Here is a 12,653-nt window from a genome sequence, read left to right as displayed (position 1 = left end):
TCGCAGCTCCCCTCCCGGACCGCGGCGCCCACACAGCCCTGGGCGTGACAGAGAACGCCCGGTTGGGGTGTGTTGCCTGGGACAAGAACCCACGCCGTCCACCCAGACAAGTGAGTCACACACATGGAAGGAGGCGACCTCCTTCCAGCAAACTCCTGCTTCACCGGGCCCGGTGCTGGGTGGGGAGGGGGTCAGAGCCAGCTCCTGCCCCCAGGGAAGTCTCTCAAAGTGCAGGAGGAAGGTGAGGGCGGGACAGAACGCGGGCCCCGAGCTCACGGGTCTGTACTCGGAGCCCGGCGGGTCAGGGTCCCCGGTGGAGCCCACCTTCTCCAGGACAGAAGGGCACACGCGTAGTTACTGTTGGGAGCAATGGATGCTGACCCTGTGGGAGCACAGCAGTGGCAGGGCTGGGTGGTCCAGTGGGGGCATTTGAAGTGGGCCTTGAAGAATGCGTAGGAGTTCACCCAGTAGACAGAATGCGGACAGACCAAGGCCTAGTGTTTGGAGAGCAAAGCTCGGGGCCCTCACCAGGGCTTGTGGTGCTGCCCGCACTGTTCCCCTGGCCCCGCCGCTGTCTTGCCACCACGAGATGGGGCAGGAGGCTGGGCGGTCTGTTTGGCTTTCCTTCTGCCCTGGGCAGGGGTCACTCTGCAGGTCCAGGCGGGTGAAGAGGCCCCAGGGCTCCGGGAGAACGGGAGACGCCCCCTGGTGGCCGTCCGCGGTGCCTCTGTCCCCCCATCAGCGTCCTCCCGCCCTGTCCTCCAAAGGGGGCTGGCCCCAGAGACCCTCACCTCTGGAAGCCACAGAACCTGAGATGGTCAGACTGGAGGGAGCTGGGAGGGGGACGCAGTCCACTCTTCACCCCGTGACCCCACGTCCATGTCGGCACCCACGGCAGCCACATCACACGTAGAATGAGGGTCACCCCCTAGTGCTACATCTCGAGTGCCCGGTGACCGTTGTCATGACAGCAGTTGAAGAAAGGGCTGGATGGGGCCATCAGGGCAGAAACAATGCTTTGGGCTGGGGGCGCGGTGGTCCACACCTTCTAATCTGGAAACTGCTAACAGGGGGAGTGTGGTTCCCAAACACAGAGCTGGGAACGACGGTGGAAGCCTGCAACCCCGGAACCGTGGAGGCTCGGAGCTTGATGCTGGTAACACGGGGAGCAGCGGGCAGCCTGACGTGAAGGAGAGGGCACCCCGTTCCCAGCTCGCTAAATAAATAAATAACATAAAATGTAAAACGTAGAACTATGACACTTGTCGAAGAAAACATAGCACAAAATCTTCGTGACCTTTGGCTCAGCAAAGATTTCTTAGGCACTACATCAAAAGCACTGTCCGTAATAGGAAAAAAAAGAAATAAAGAGCACTTCATCACAGTTAGAAGCTTCACTTCGGGGACACTCGAGAGCATGCAAAGACGAGCCACAGACTGGAAGACAATATCTGAAAGTCATGTATTCGAGAGAGTCGTGTGTATGGAGTATTCAAGCATATAAGACTTCACGGTAAGAAAACAATTCAATGAAGAAAAAATGGACTGGGACGCCTGGGGGGCTCAGTGGGTTGAGCGTCCGGCTTTGGCTCAGGTCATGATCTCACGGTCTGTGAGTTCGAGCCCCGAGTCGGGCTCTGTGCTGACAGCTCGGAGCCTGGAGCCTGCTTCGGATTCTGCGTCTCCCTCTCTGTCTGCCCCTCCCCCACTCATGCTCTGTCTCTCTCTCTCTCTCTCTCTGTCAAAAATAAATAAAAACATTAAAAAAATAAATAAAGATAAGTAAATGTTTAAAAATTAAAAAAATTTTTTTTCAACGTTTATTTATTTTTGGGACAGAGAGAGACAGAGCATGAACGGGGGAGGGGCAGAGAGAGAGGGAGACACAGAATCGGAAACAGGCTCCAGGCTCTGAGCCACCAGCCCAGAGCCCGACGTGGGGCTCGAACTCCCAGACCGCGAGATCGTGACCTGGCTGAAGTCGGACGCTTAACCGACTGTGCCACCCAGGCGCCCCTAAAATTTTTTTAAATTTAACAAACGGGGGAAATATTGGAACAGACATCTCATCAACTGGCCAGCATGCCCACAAAACCCCCCTCATCATCCTCAGTGACCAGGGGGTGCAAACAGAATCCTCAGGGATCCAGACACCTGTCAGAATGGCTATGTGTCAGAATTTATCAACTCGTATGCTTCATTTATTTATTTTATTTACTTATTTATTTTTAATTTTTTTTAACGTTTATTTATTTTTGAGACAGAGAGAGACAGAGCATGAATGGGGGAGGGTCAGAGAGAGAGGGAGACACAGAATCCGAAACAGGCTCCAGGCTCTGAGCAGTCAGCACAGAGCCCGACGCAGGGCTTGAACTCACGGACCGCGAGATCACGACCTGAGCCAAAGTCGGACGCTTAACTGACTGAGCCACCCAGGCGCCCCAATTTTTAATTTTTTTTTAACGTTTATTTATTTTTGAGACAGAGAGAGACAGAGCATGAATGGAGGCGGGTCAGAGAGAGGGAGACACAGAATCTGAAACAGGCTCCAGGCTCCGAGCTGGACAGAGCCCGATGCGGGGCTCGAACTCACGGACTTCGAGATCACAACCTGAGCCGAAGTTGGACGTTTAACCGACTGAGCCCCCCAGGCGCCCCTATTTATTTTTTTTTAAGATTTTAGTTTTAGGTAATCTCTACACCCCATGTGGGGCTCGAACTCACAACCCGGAGATCAAGGGTCCTGTGCTCCACCCACTGAGCCAGCCAGGCGCCCCTCAAGTTGTGCCCTTTAAAGAGGCTCAGCTCGTTTTATGTCAGTGAGACCACAGTAGAGCTGTTTTTCAAGGTGAGTCTGGCAGGGAGGCTGGGTGTCTGCACTGGGCACTCGGAGACTGGGGGTCGGCCTGAGGGGCAGCGACGAGCAGGGGTGGGGGCAGCGATGTCTGGAAGCAGCCCCTTCGGGAGGTGGCAGAGGGAGGAAAAACTGCATCGGTGATAACTGGGACCTCAGTCCCTGCCCCTGGGGCTGTAACTTGATCAATCCGACCTGGGGCAGGGAAGGCCTTGGGGCTCAAAAAAAAAAGTACCCTGCTAGTCTGCTTCCTCCTGGTTTCTCCCAGTGTCTAGGGTCCTGTGGCCATGTCCCTGCTGCCCGCCCCAGACCCCTCACTCCACGGCCTCCCCTGGCTGGGGGGGTGGGGGTTCCGGATCCTGCCTCAGCCCTGCCTCCAGGGCCGGCGAGCGGCTCTGAGTTCACCTCCCCGGGGCCACCGTCCTCCACCCAGCTGGCACTGATCGTTCTTTAAAGTCACCTCTGACCTCGCCTCTCCAGCTTTGCCCCTTGACTTGCTTCAGGGAGCCTGACGTCCGTGCCCCACTTTCCTGCCCGTGTCCTCACGGCCCTGGTCTCCTGCCTCAGCTCCCTCCCGAGATGCCACCGCTGCCCCGATTCAGGTGACAGAAATCTAAATATAACCGCGGCTGCCCGGCTGGCTGGCTTCCTATGCGGGATGGCCCTCAGCGCTCAGCTGCAGCCTGGTGACGCAGAGAAAGGGGGTGCGGCGGCGGGAGGCAGCATATGGCCCAGGGAAAGCAGGGGGCCAAGCCCCAAGCCGGGGGCAAGGCTGAGAGCCGAGCAGGGGGACTACGTCTCCAAGGGATGCATCCCGTCGGGTGTGCTCTCCCCCTGGGGGATCTGCAGGGAACCTTCCCTGACATCCGACAACTAGCCCAGGACAGGCCCCACACAAGCGCTCCGTTCTTTCTCCTATGTGTTCATTCGGGCAGCAGATATTTACTGCAACCTTGACCCATATCCTGCTTCCAAGGACGAGACCAAAACACTGCATCCCAAAGTACAAAGCCCTCCGATAAGGTCCCTGGGGGATGACCGGCCCTGGGCTGGGAGGGGAGGGGAGGGGAGGGGAGGGGTGGGGAAGGCTTGCTGGAAGACAGTCCCATCCACACTCAAGTCTCAAAGGGCAGGAGGGATACAGCCAGAGAGGGTTGCTGGGTGGGAAGGACGGGCTTCAGGGACTGAAAGGAGTTTGGATATTAGGCCCTTAGAGTGAGGGGAGCACGGGGGCTGGGACAAGGTGAGGCAAGGATCTGCGAGGTGGCAGGACCCTACCCTTGCCCGCCTCGTGTGCCTGGCTAAGAAGTGCGGCCGTATGAACAGACTAAACAAAACGGAGGCGGCCGGGCAGAACCAGAGGACAAGCTGGTGGTTGCCGGAGGGGAGGTGGGTGGAGAGGCCACAGGCAGGCAGTGGGCTTGAGTGAAGAGACTTGATCAAGGTTAAAACACCACAGGGACCGTGGAGATGAGGCAGACGGGCTTGTTAAGTGACCCACCGACCCACCTCGGAAGAGCCCCAGGCCCTAACTAACCCATGGCTACTCACCACCGGGCAGTTACCCAAAAAGAAAATTCAGTCTGTTCCCAGACTCCCTCACCACTGCCTTGGGGCAGACAGTCTCTCTTTGCTTCCTGCCCTCTGCTCTGGCTTGGTGTATTCAATAACAAAGAAAAATTTTTTAATTATGTTTATTTATTTTTGAGAGAGAGAGAGAGAGAGAGAGCACGAGCACAAGCGGGGGAGGGGCAGAGAGAGAGAGGGAGACACAGAATCCGAAGCAGCTCCAGGCTCCGAGCTGTCAGCACAGAGCCCGACGCAGGACTTGAACCCATGAACTGTGAGATCATGACCTTAGCCGAAGTCAAGAGTCTGATACTTGACCAGCTGAGCCACCCAGGCCCCCCCTGTACCATTATTATTTTCTTAAAACAGACAACATACCGTCTAAGGGTGAGAGGCATTGTTAATGGCGGTAGATATAAATATGTATTCTTTCTGATAATTTCCCTTGGCCTCTCGCTTACATGCCAGATTACCAGTATGCGGGTGCCAATCCACATAGCATAGGCGAGCCACGTGGGATGTATGTTAACCATTTTAGATTTAATCTAAAGTCATACCCAGCTGGATCATCTTGTAGACCCCTGGAGACGGAGGCCAGGCCCACGGCAGCAGCCGTCTCTGCCGGAAAGCTTCCAAGATGGGATCCTCGATTCTCTAAAACCCTCCGGTGGCTTCTCGTTGCGTTGGGAAAATAGTCAAGCCCCTTACTGTGGCCCCCAAGTGATGTCTGAACCCAAACACGGTTGCAGATGAAAGAGGCAGGACGTATTTTATTGATTATTGTACTTTATTATTTAAGTAATCTCCACACTCAACATGGGGCTCGAACTCACAACCCTGAGATCAAGAGTCACACGTTCTGCAGCTTTTCACATGGCTGTTTCCTTCTCATTCCCTTCCTAGTTCATATACTACCTCCTCAGAGAAGGTTTCTCCCACCACCCTAACGAGGTAGCATCCTCACTCTCCTCTATGCCCCCAACATGCCGCACATACTGGCTGCGTACGTGACCTCATGGTGTTTATAGAAATAGCACTTATCACTGTGTGAAATTGCCTATTTATTTATGTATTTATTTGCTTATATATTACATCTTCTCCACCGGATGGTAAGTATTGTGAGAGCAGGAACATTTTCTCTTTTATCCAGTTATCCCCAGTACCTAAAATAGTATAGGTAGGTAGTAATTGCTCTTTAAGTATGGGAGGGAGGGATGGATGGATGGTAGTTGGATGGATGGTTGATGGGCGGATAATGGATGGGTGATGGATAGATGGATGGATGGATGGATGGACAGATGGGCAGATGGATGGATGATGGATGGATGATGGATGGATGATGGATGGGTGGTGGATGGATGGTGGATGAATGGATGGATGGATGGACGGATGGGCAGATGGATGGATGATGGATGGATGGATGGTAGTTGGATGGATGGATGGATGGACAGACGGATGGACAGATGGGCAGACGGATGGATGATGGATGGATGGATGGTAGTTGGATGGATGGATGGATGGACAGACGGATGGACAGATGGGCAGACGGATGGATGATGGATGGATGATGGATGGATGATGGATGGGTGGTGGATGGATGGTGGATGAATGGATGAATGGATGGACGGATGGGCAGACGGATGGATGATGGATGGATGGATGGTAGTTGGATGGATGGATGGATGGATGGACAGACGGATGGACAGATGGGCAGACGGATGGATGATGGATGGATGGATGGATGGACGGACGGATGGATGATGGATGGATGGTGGATGGATGGTGGATGGATGGTGGATGGATGGATGGATGGATGGACAGACGGATGGATGGTGGATGGATGGTGGATGGATGGTGGATGGATGGATGGATGGATGGACAGATGGATGGATGATGGATGGATGGTGGATGGATAGTGGATGGATGGATGGATGGACAGACGGATGGATGATGGATGGATGGTAGTTGGATGGATGGGTGGTTGGATGATGAGTGGATGGATGGTTGATGGGTGGATAATGGATGGATGATGGATAGATGGATGGATGGATGGACGGATGGGCAGATGGGCAGACGAATGGATGATGGATGGATGGATGGATGGACAGACGGATGGACAGATGGGCAGACGGATGGATGATGGATAGATGGATGGATGGACGGATGGATGGACAGATGGGCAGACGGATGGATGATGGATGGATGGATGGACAGATGGATGGACAGATGGGCAGACAGATGGATGATGGATGGATGGATGGATGGACAGACGGATGGACAGATGGGCAGACGGATGGATGATGGATGGATGGATGGATGGACGGACGGATGGACAGATGGGCAGACGGATGGATGATGGATGGATGGATGGACAGATGGATAGACAGATGGGCAGATGGATGGATGATGGATGGCTGGGTGGATGGACAGATGGATGGACAGATGGGCAGACGGATGGATGATGGATGGATGGATGGATGGACAGACGGGTGGACAGATGGGCAGATGGATGGATGATGGATAGATGGATGGATGGACGGATGGATGGACAGATGGGCAGACGGATGGATGATGGATGGATGGATGGATGGACAGACGGATGGACAGACGGGCAGACGGATGGATGATGGATGGATGGATGGATGGACGGACAGACGGATGGACAGATGGACAGACAGATGGATGATGGATGGATGGATGGTAGTTGGATGGATGGATGGATGGACAGACAGATGGATGATGGATGGATGGTGGATGGATGGACGGATGGACAGACGGATGGATGATGGATGGATGGATGGTAGTTGGATGATGGGTGGTTGGATGATGAGTGGATGGATGGTTGATGGGTGGATAATGGATGGATGATGGATGGATGGATGGACGGATGGATGGATACATGACATGAAACATTCCTGGGGCTTGGTGACTTAGCCAAGGTAACCTGCCAAATGAGGGCAGGTCTAAGACTCACAGTTTCCTTCTGGTTCCCCGCCCTGTAGCTAAACAGCAGGTTACTTGGAGCCCAGCAAGAACAGTCACATTGCCCTGGGGCGGAAATGCACTTTGGGAGGAAGCCAGCCCAGGGAAGAAACCCTGGCACTCGCTCCTGTCTGTGGACTTGCCTCTCTGGTCTCTCCATTTGGCATACTGTTCTCTGTCCTCACCCTGCTGACTATACTCGTCATTGAAGACTGAGCTCAATTTAGTTAAATGGCAAGATACAACACACATTTATAAAGATTAGAAGCCATACAGAAAATATTTACCAGCCTGACTTTATATATATTACAAACCAGAATCTTCCATACTGGGATAGATACTAAAAGGTGAGTAGGGGTGCCTGGATGGCTCAGTCGGTTAAATGTCTGACTCTTGATCTCAGCTCAGGTCTTGATCTCAGGGTCATGAGTTGAAGCCCTGTGTGGGGCTCTATGCTGGACATGAAGCCTACTTTAAAAAAAAAAGTGAGAGATAAGAGTCTGTGAGAATATATTTGTAACACATATAGCAGACAAAGGATTACTATCTATGACATGTAAAGGGCTCCTATAAATGAATAAAAAGACCAATACACCAATTAAAGAAACTCAGGGCAAATAGATAAAGAAGCTGGGGCACGTCCACTCAATGGAATATTATTCAGCGATCCAGACAGGTAAAAAGAAACCAACAGGCAATTCAAGACTAGAAATAATAAAAACAGACGATTGACTTACGAAGAAGCCAGTAGTAAGAGAAATGCAAAGTAAAACTGAATACCATTGTTCACCTCTTAGATTGCCAAAAATTGGAAAGGACTGATAGAATACAGTGTCGATGGGCATGTAGGAAAATGGGTACCCGCTGGTGGGAATGTAAACTGGCAAAATTGTTTTGGAGAAAATTTTGGCAAAAATGTTTTCTTTTTTAGCAAAAAGACTAAAAAAATTTTTTTTAATGTTTATTTTTGAGAGAGATACAGAGTGTGAGCGGGGGAGGGGCAGAGAGAGAGGGAGACACAGAATCTGAAGCAGCTCCAGGCTCCGAGCGGTCAGCACAGAGCCCGACGTGGGGCTCGAACCCACAAATCACGTGATCATGATCTGAGCCAAAGTTGGACGCTTAACCGACTGAGCCACCAGGGCGCCCCTTGGCAAAAATACTTTCAAGTGTGCCACCACTTTGTAAGTAACCTTACTTACAGGGATGCAGTTTGTTGACATTCACTGGCCAAGCCGTATTTCTGAATCTACTATTTATCACTGCAGCATTGGTTGAAATGAAAAAGAAGTCAGGTATTAGTAGGATAATGGACAATAACTATAGTACATTTATACACTAAAATAAGATAAAATACTACAAAAATGAATTAGGTCCACAAATTAAGTACTAAGATGAAAACCATGTTAAATTAAAAAGTGATTTGTGTGTGTGTGTGTGTGTGTGTGTGGTCAGGCAGTTAAGCATCCCACTCTTGATTTCTGCTCAGGTCATGATCTCACAGTTCGTGAGATCAAGCCCCACATCGGGCTCTGTGCGATGACAGAGAGTGTGTGCTCATGCAAGCGAGGGTGGGGTGAGGGGTAGGGGCAGAGGGAGACAGAGAGAGAATCCCAAGCAGGGCTCGATCTGGGATCTTGACCTGAGCTGAAATCAGGCCGCCAGGGCAAGAGAAGGAGGAAGAGGCACCCAGCCAGGTGCCACCGAAGATCTCGTTTATGATTAAACCGGACACGCTTGCTTCCTCGTGTTCGTGCTGGCAGGTCCTTTCGACGTGTTTGCTGTCGTTCAGGGAGAAGGAACTGAAGGGGTTCCACAAGACATCCACCCCGTCAGAGCACAAGACGTTTTTGCGTCCGTTTAATCGCACAGGAGCGTAACCTTTAACGACAGACTTGGGATAACCATAAAACCTGTAAAATATAATTACTAGACAGACCGTATTTGTTCCTTCCTTTAGGCCATGAAATACACTGGCTGTCGAAAACCCAACTTGCTCACTCGGGCTGCAAACGAACCAGTGGTTTTATGATTGCTGACGAGCCATTTTATAAATGTCTATTGCGTAGACATCGGTTGGCCCAAAGCGTTTCTGGGAGAGCTGGAGAGCCAGGTTCGAGGTGACAGGGCAAGAACCACAACCGAAGGTTTGGCACAGAACCATCCTCAACACTACACCACCACTGCCACCCCGGAGGGGCAAAGGAGGCAGGGACGTCGCTCATGGCACTGAGACTGGGGGGCCACCCGTGGCATCGTGGCACCAGATGCTGGATTCTGCTGTTTCTTTCACCTCTGTTTCTTCCTCAGCTCCTGATCCGCAGTTTAGGTCAGCTTGTACGGTGAGAGGGGGGCCATGCCCTTGACCAAGACTGTTAAGGTGGGTTTGAGGTTCCTCAAAAAATTAAAAATAGAACTACCCTACGACCCAGCAATTGCACTGCTAGGCATTTATCCGAGGGATACAGGTGTGCTGTTTCGAAGGGACACATGCACCCCCATGTTTATAACAGCACTATCGACAACAGCCAAAGTGTGGAAAGAGCCCAAATGTCCATCGATGGATGAATAGATAAAGAAGATGTGGTATATATATGCAATGGAGTATTACTCGGCAATCAAAAAGAATGAAATCATGCCATTTGCAACTACGTGGATGGAACTGGAGGGTACTATGCTAAGTGAAATTAGTCAAAGACAAAAATCGTATGACTTCACTCGTATGAGGACTTTAAGAGACAAAACAGATGAACATAAGAGAAGGGAAGCAAAAATAATATAAAAACAGGGAGGGGGACAAAACATAAGAGACTCACAAATATGGAGAACAAACTGAGGGTTATGGGAGGGGTTGTGGGAGGGGGGATGGCTAAATGGGGGAGGGGCATTAAGGAATCTACCCCTGAAGTCATTGTTGAACTATACGCTAATTTGGATGTAGATTAAAAAATAAATTAAGTTAAAAAAAGTTGAAATTTATTTTAGAGACAGAGAGTGGGAGGAGGGAAGAGGAAGGGAGAGAATCCCAAGCAGGCATCACACTGAGCTCGGAACCTCATTGGGGGCTCGATCCCACAACCCTGGGATCATGACCTGAGCAGAAATCAAGAGTCGGACGCTCAACCGACTGAGCCACCCAGGCGCCCCAAAGTCTTTCTTTTAAATCCAAGATCCAGTTAAAGTTTTTCTATTACATTTGGCCCTGAATACCTCTTTCACTGTAAAGCAGACAACTCCTCCCCTGCCTCTGCCCCTGCCCCCCGCCCCCCTGCCCCGCCGCCCAAGGTTGACTTGAACAACTCACTCTTGTAGAATGCATTTCTCAGTTGGTGTGATTTTGCCCCCTAGGGGAAAATTTGGTAATACCTGGGGACATTTTGGGTCACAGCTGGGGAGGCGTATGTTAGTTCTTTTGGATTGCTCTGGCAAAATAACATAGGCTGTTGAGACACGTGGCTTATAAAAACAGAAATTTCTTCCTCACGGTTCTGGAGGCTGGAAAGTCCAAGCTGTGGCCAACAGGTTCAGTGTCTGTCGAGGGTCCGCTTCCCGGCCCACAGATGGCTGTTGTTTTGCTATAAGCTCAGATGGGGAAAGGCAGAGGGAACATTTATAAAGGACACTAATATCATTCGTGAGGGCTCTGCACTCCTGACCTAGTCACGTCCAGAGGCCCCTGCCTCCTAATGTTACCACCCTGGGGATTAGGACATAAACATATGCATTTTGGGGAGACACATTCAGTCTACAGCAATGTTCTACTGGCATGTGACGGGGAGGGGCCAGACGCACTTCCAAATATCCTACGATGTCTAGAAGTGTCCCTACAATAAAGTATCCAGGGGCGCCTGAGTGGCTCAGTCCGTTAAGCCTCCGACTTTGGCTCAGGTCATGATCTCACAGTCTGTGGGTTTGAGCCCCGCATCAGGCTCTGTGCTGACAGCTTGGAGCCTGGAGCCCGCTTCGGACTCTGTGTCTCCCTCTCTCTCTGCCCTTCCCCGACTTGTGCTCTCTCTCTCTCTCTCTGTCTGTCTCAAAAATAAATAAACATTAAAAAAAAAATTATCCAGCCTGAAACGTCAGTAGTGCCACGGTTAAGAACCCCTTGCCCACCTGTCTCTAATTGTTTACTTTGATTTAGATTCACGTTTATTTATTTTTTTTAAATGTTTATTTTTGAGACAGAGAGAGACAGAGCATGAATGGGGGAGGGGCAGAGAGAGAGAGAGGGAGACACAGAATCCGAAGCAGACTCCGGGCTCAGAGCTGTCAGCACAGAGCCCGACGCGGGGCTTGAACCACGAACTGTGAGATCATGACCTGAGCCGAAGTCAGAGGCTCAACCGACTGAGCCACCCAGGCGCCCCCACCATTGTTCATTTTGGTGCCTGCGTTGTCACCGGTCAGCCAGTGTGAGTCACTGTAAGTTGCCCCTGGGTCCTTTCCACATTTTCATTCATCTCTCAGCTTACTTTTTACTCTGTGTCTTTTTTTTTTAAGTTTTTCGAGAATCTCCAGCACATGGTAAATTCTCATTAAACGTCACCTATCATTTTTATCATCCTTATTTCATTCAGTAAAAATATTCCTATTCATAGCCACTCCAGTTGTTCACTATTTTCACCCTACCGTGAACAATTCACAATAAACTTGCTTGTACTGGTAGGGATATTCTTTTATGTTAGTATTTTTATTTGAGTAGAAAGGTTCCCAACAGTGGGATTGTTGTCACTAGGTACGTACATATTTATTTATATTAAAAAAAAATTTTTTTTAACGTTTGTTTATTTTTGGGACAGAGAGAGACAGAGCATGAACTGGGGAGGGGCAGAGAGAGAGGGAGACACAGAATGGGAAGCAGGCTCCAGGCTCTGAGCTGTCAGCACAGAGCCTGACGTGGGGCTTGAACTCCTGAACCGCGAGATCATGACCTGAGCTGATGTCAGACCCTTAACCGACTGAGCCACCCAGGCACCCTTTTCTTTTTTTCTTTCTTTCTTTGTTTCTTTCTTTCTTTCTTTCTTCTTTCTCTCTTTTTTTCTTTTTTTAAAGTAGGCTTCACGCTCAATGTGGAGCCCAATGAGGGCTTTGAACTCATGACCCTGAGACCAAGATCTAAGTTGAGATCAAGAGTCTGATGCTTAACCAACAGAGCCACCCAGGAGCCCCTAAAATATTCCTTTTTTTTTTTAACATTCTTTATACATGGATAAGGTGCGTTTGCACTGTGTAGGTAGAATTATTTTCT

This window comes from Prionailurus viverrinus, chromosome E1, assembly GCF_022837055.1.
Source record: "Prionailurus viverrinus isolate Anna chromosome E1, UM_Priviv_1.0, whole genome shotgun sequence".
In the NCBI taxonomy this organism is placed as follows: Eukaryota; Metazoa; Chordata; class Mammalia; order Carnivora; family Felidae; genus Prionailurus; species Prionailurus viverrinus.
This window is presented reverse-complemented; position numbering follows the sequence as displayed.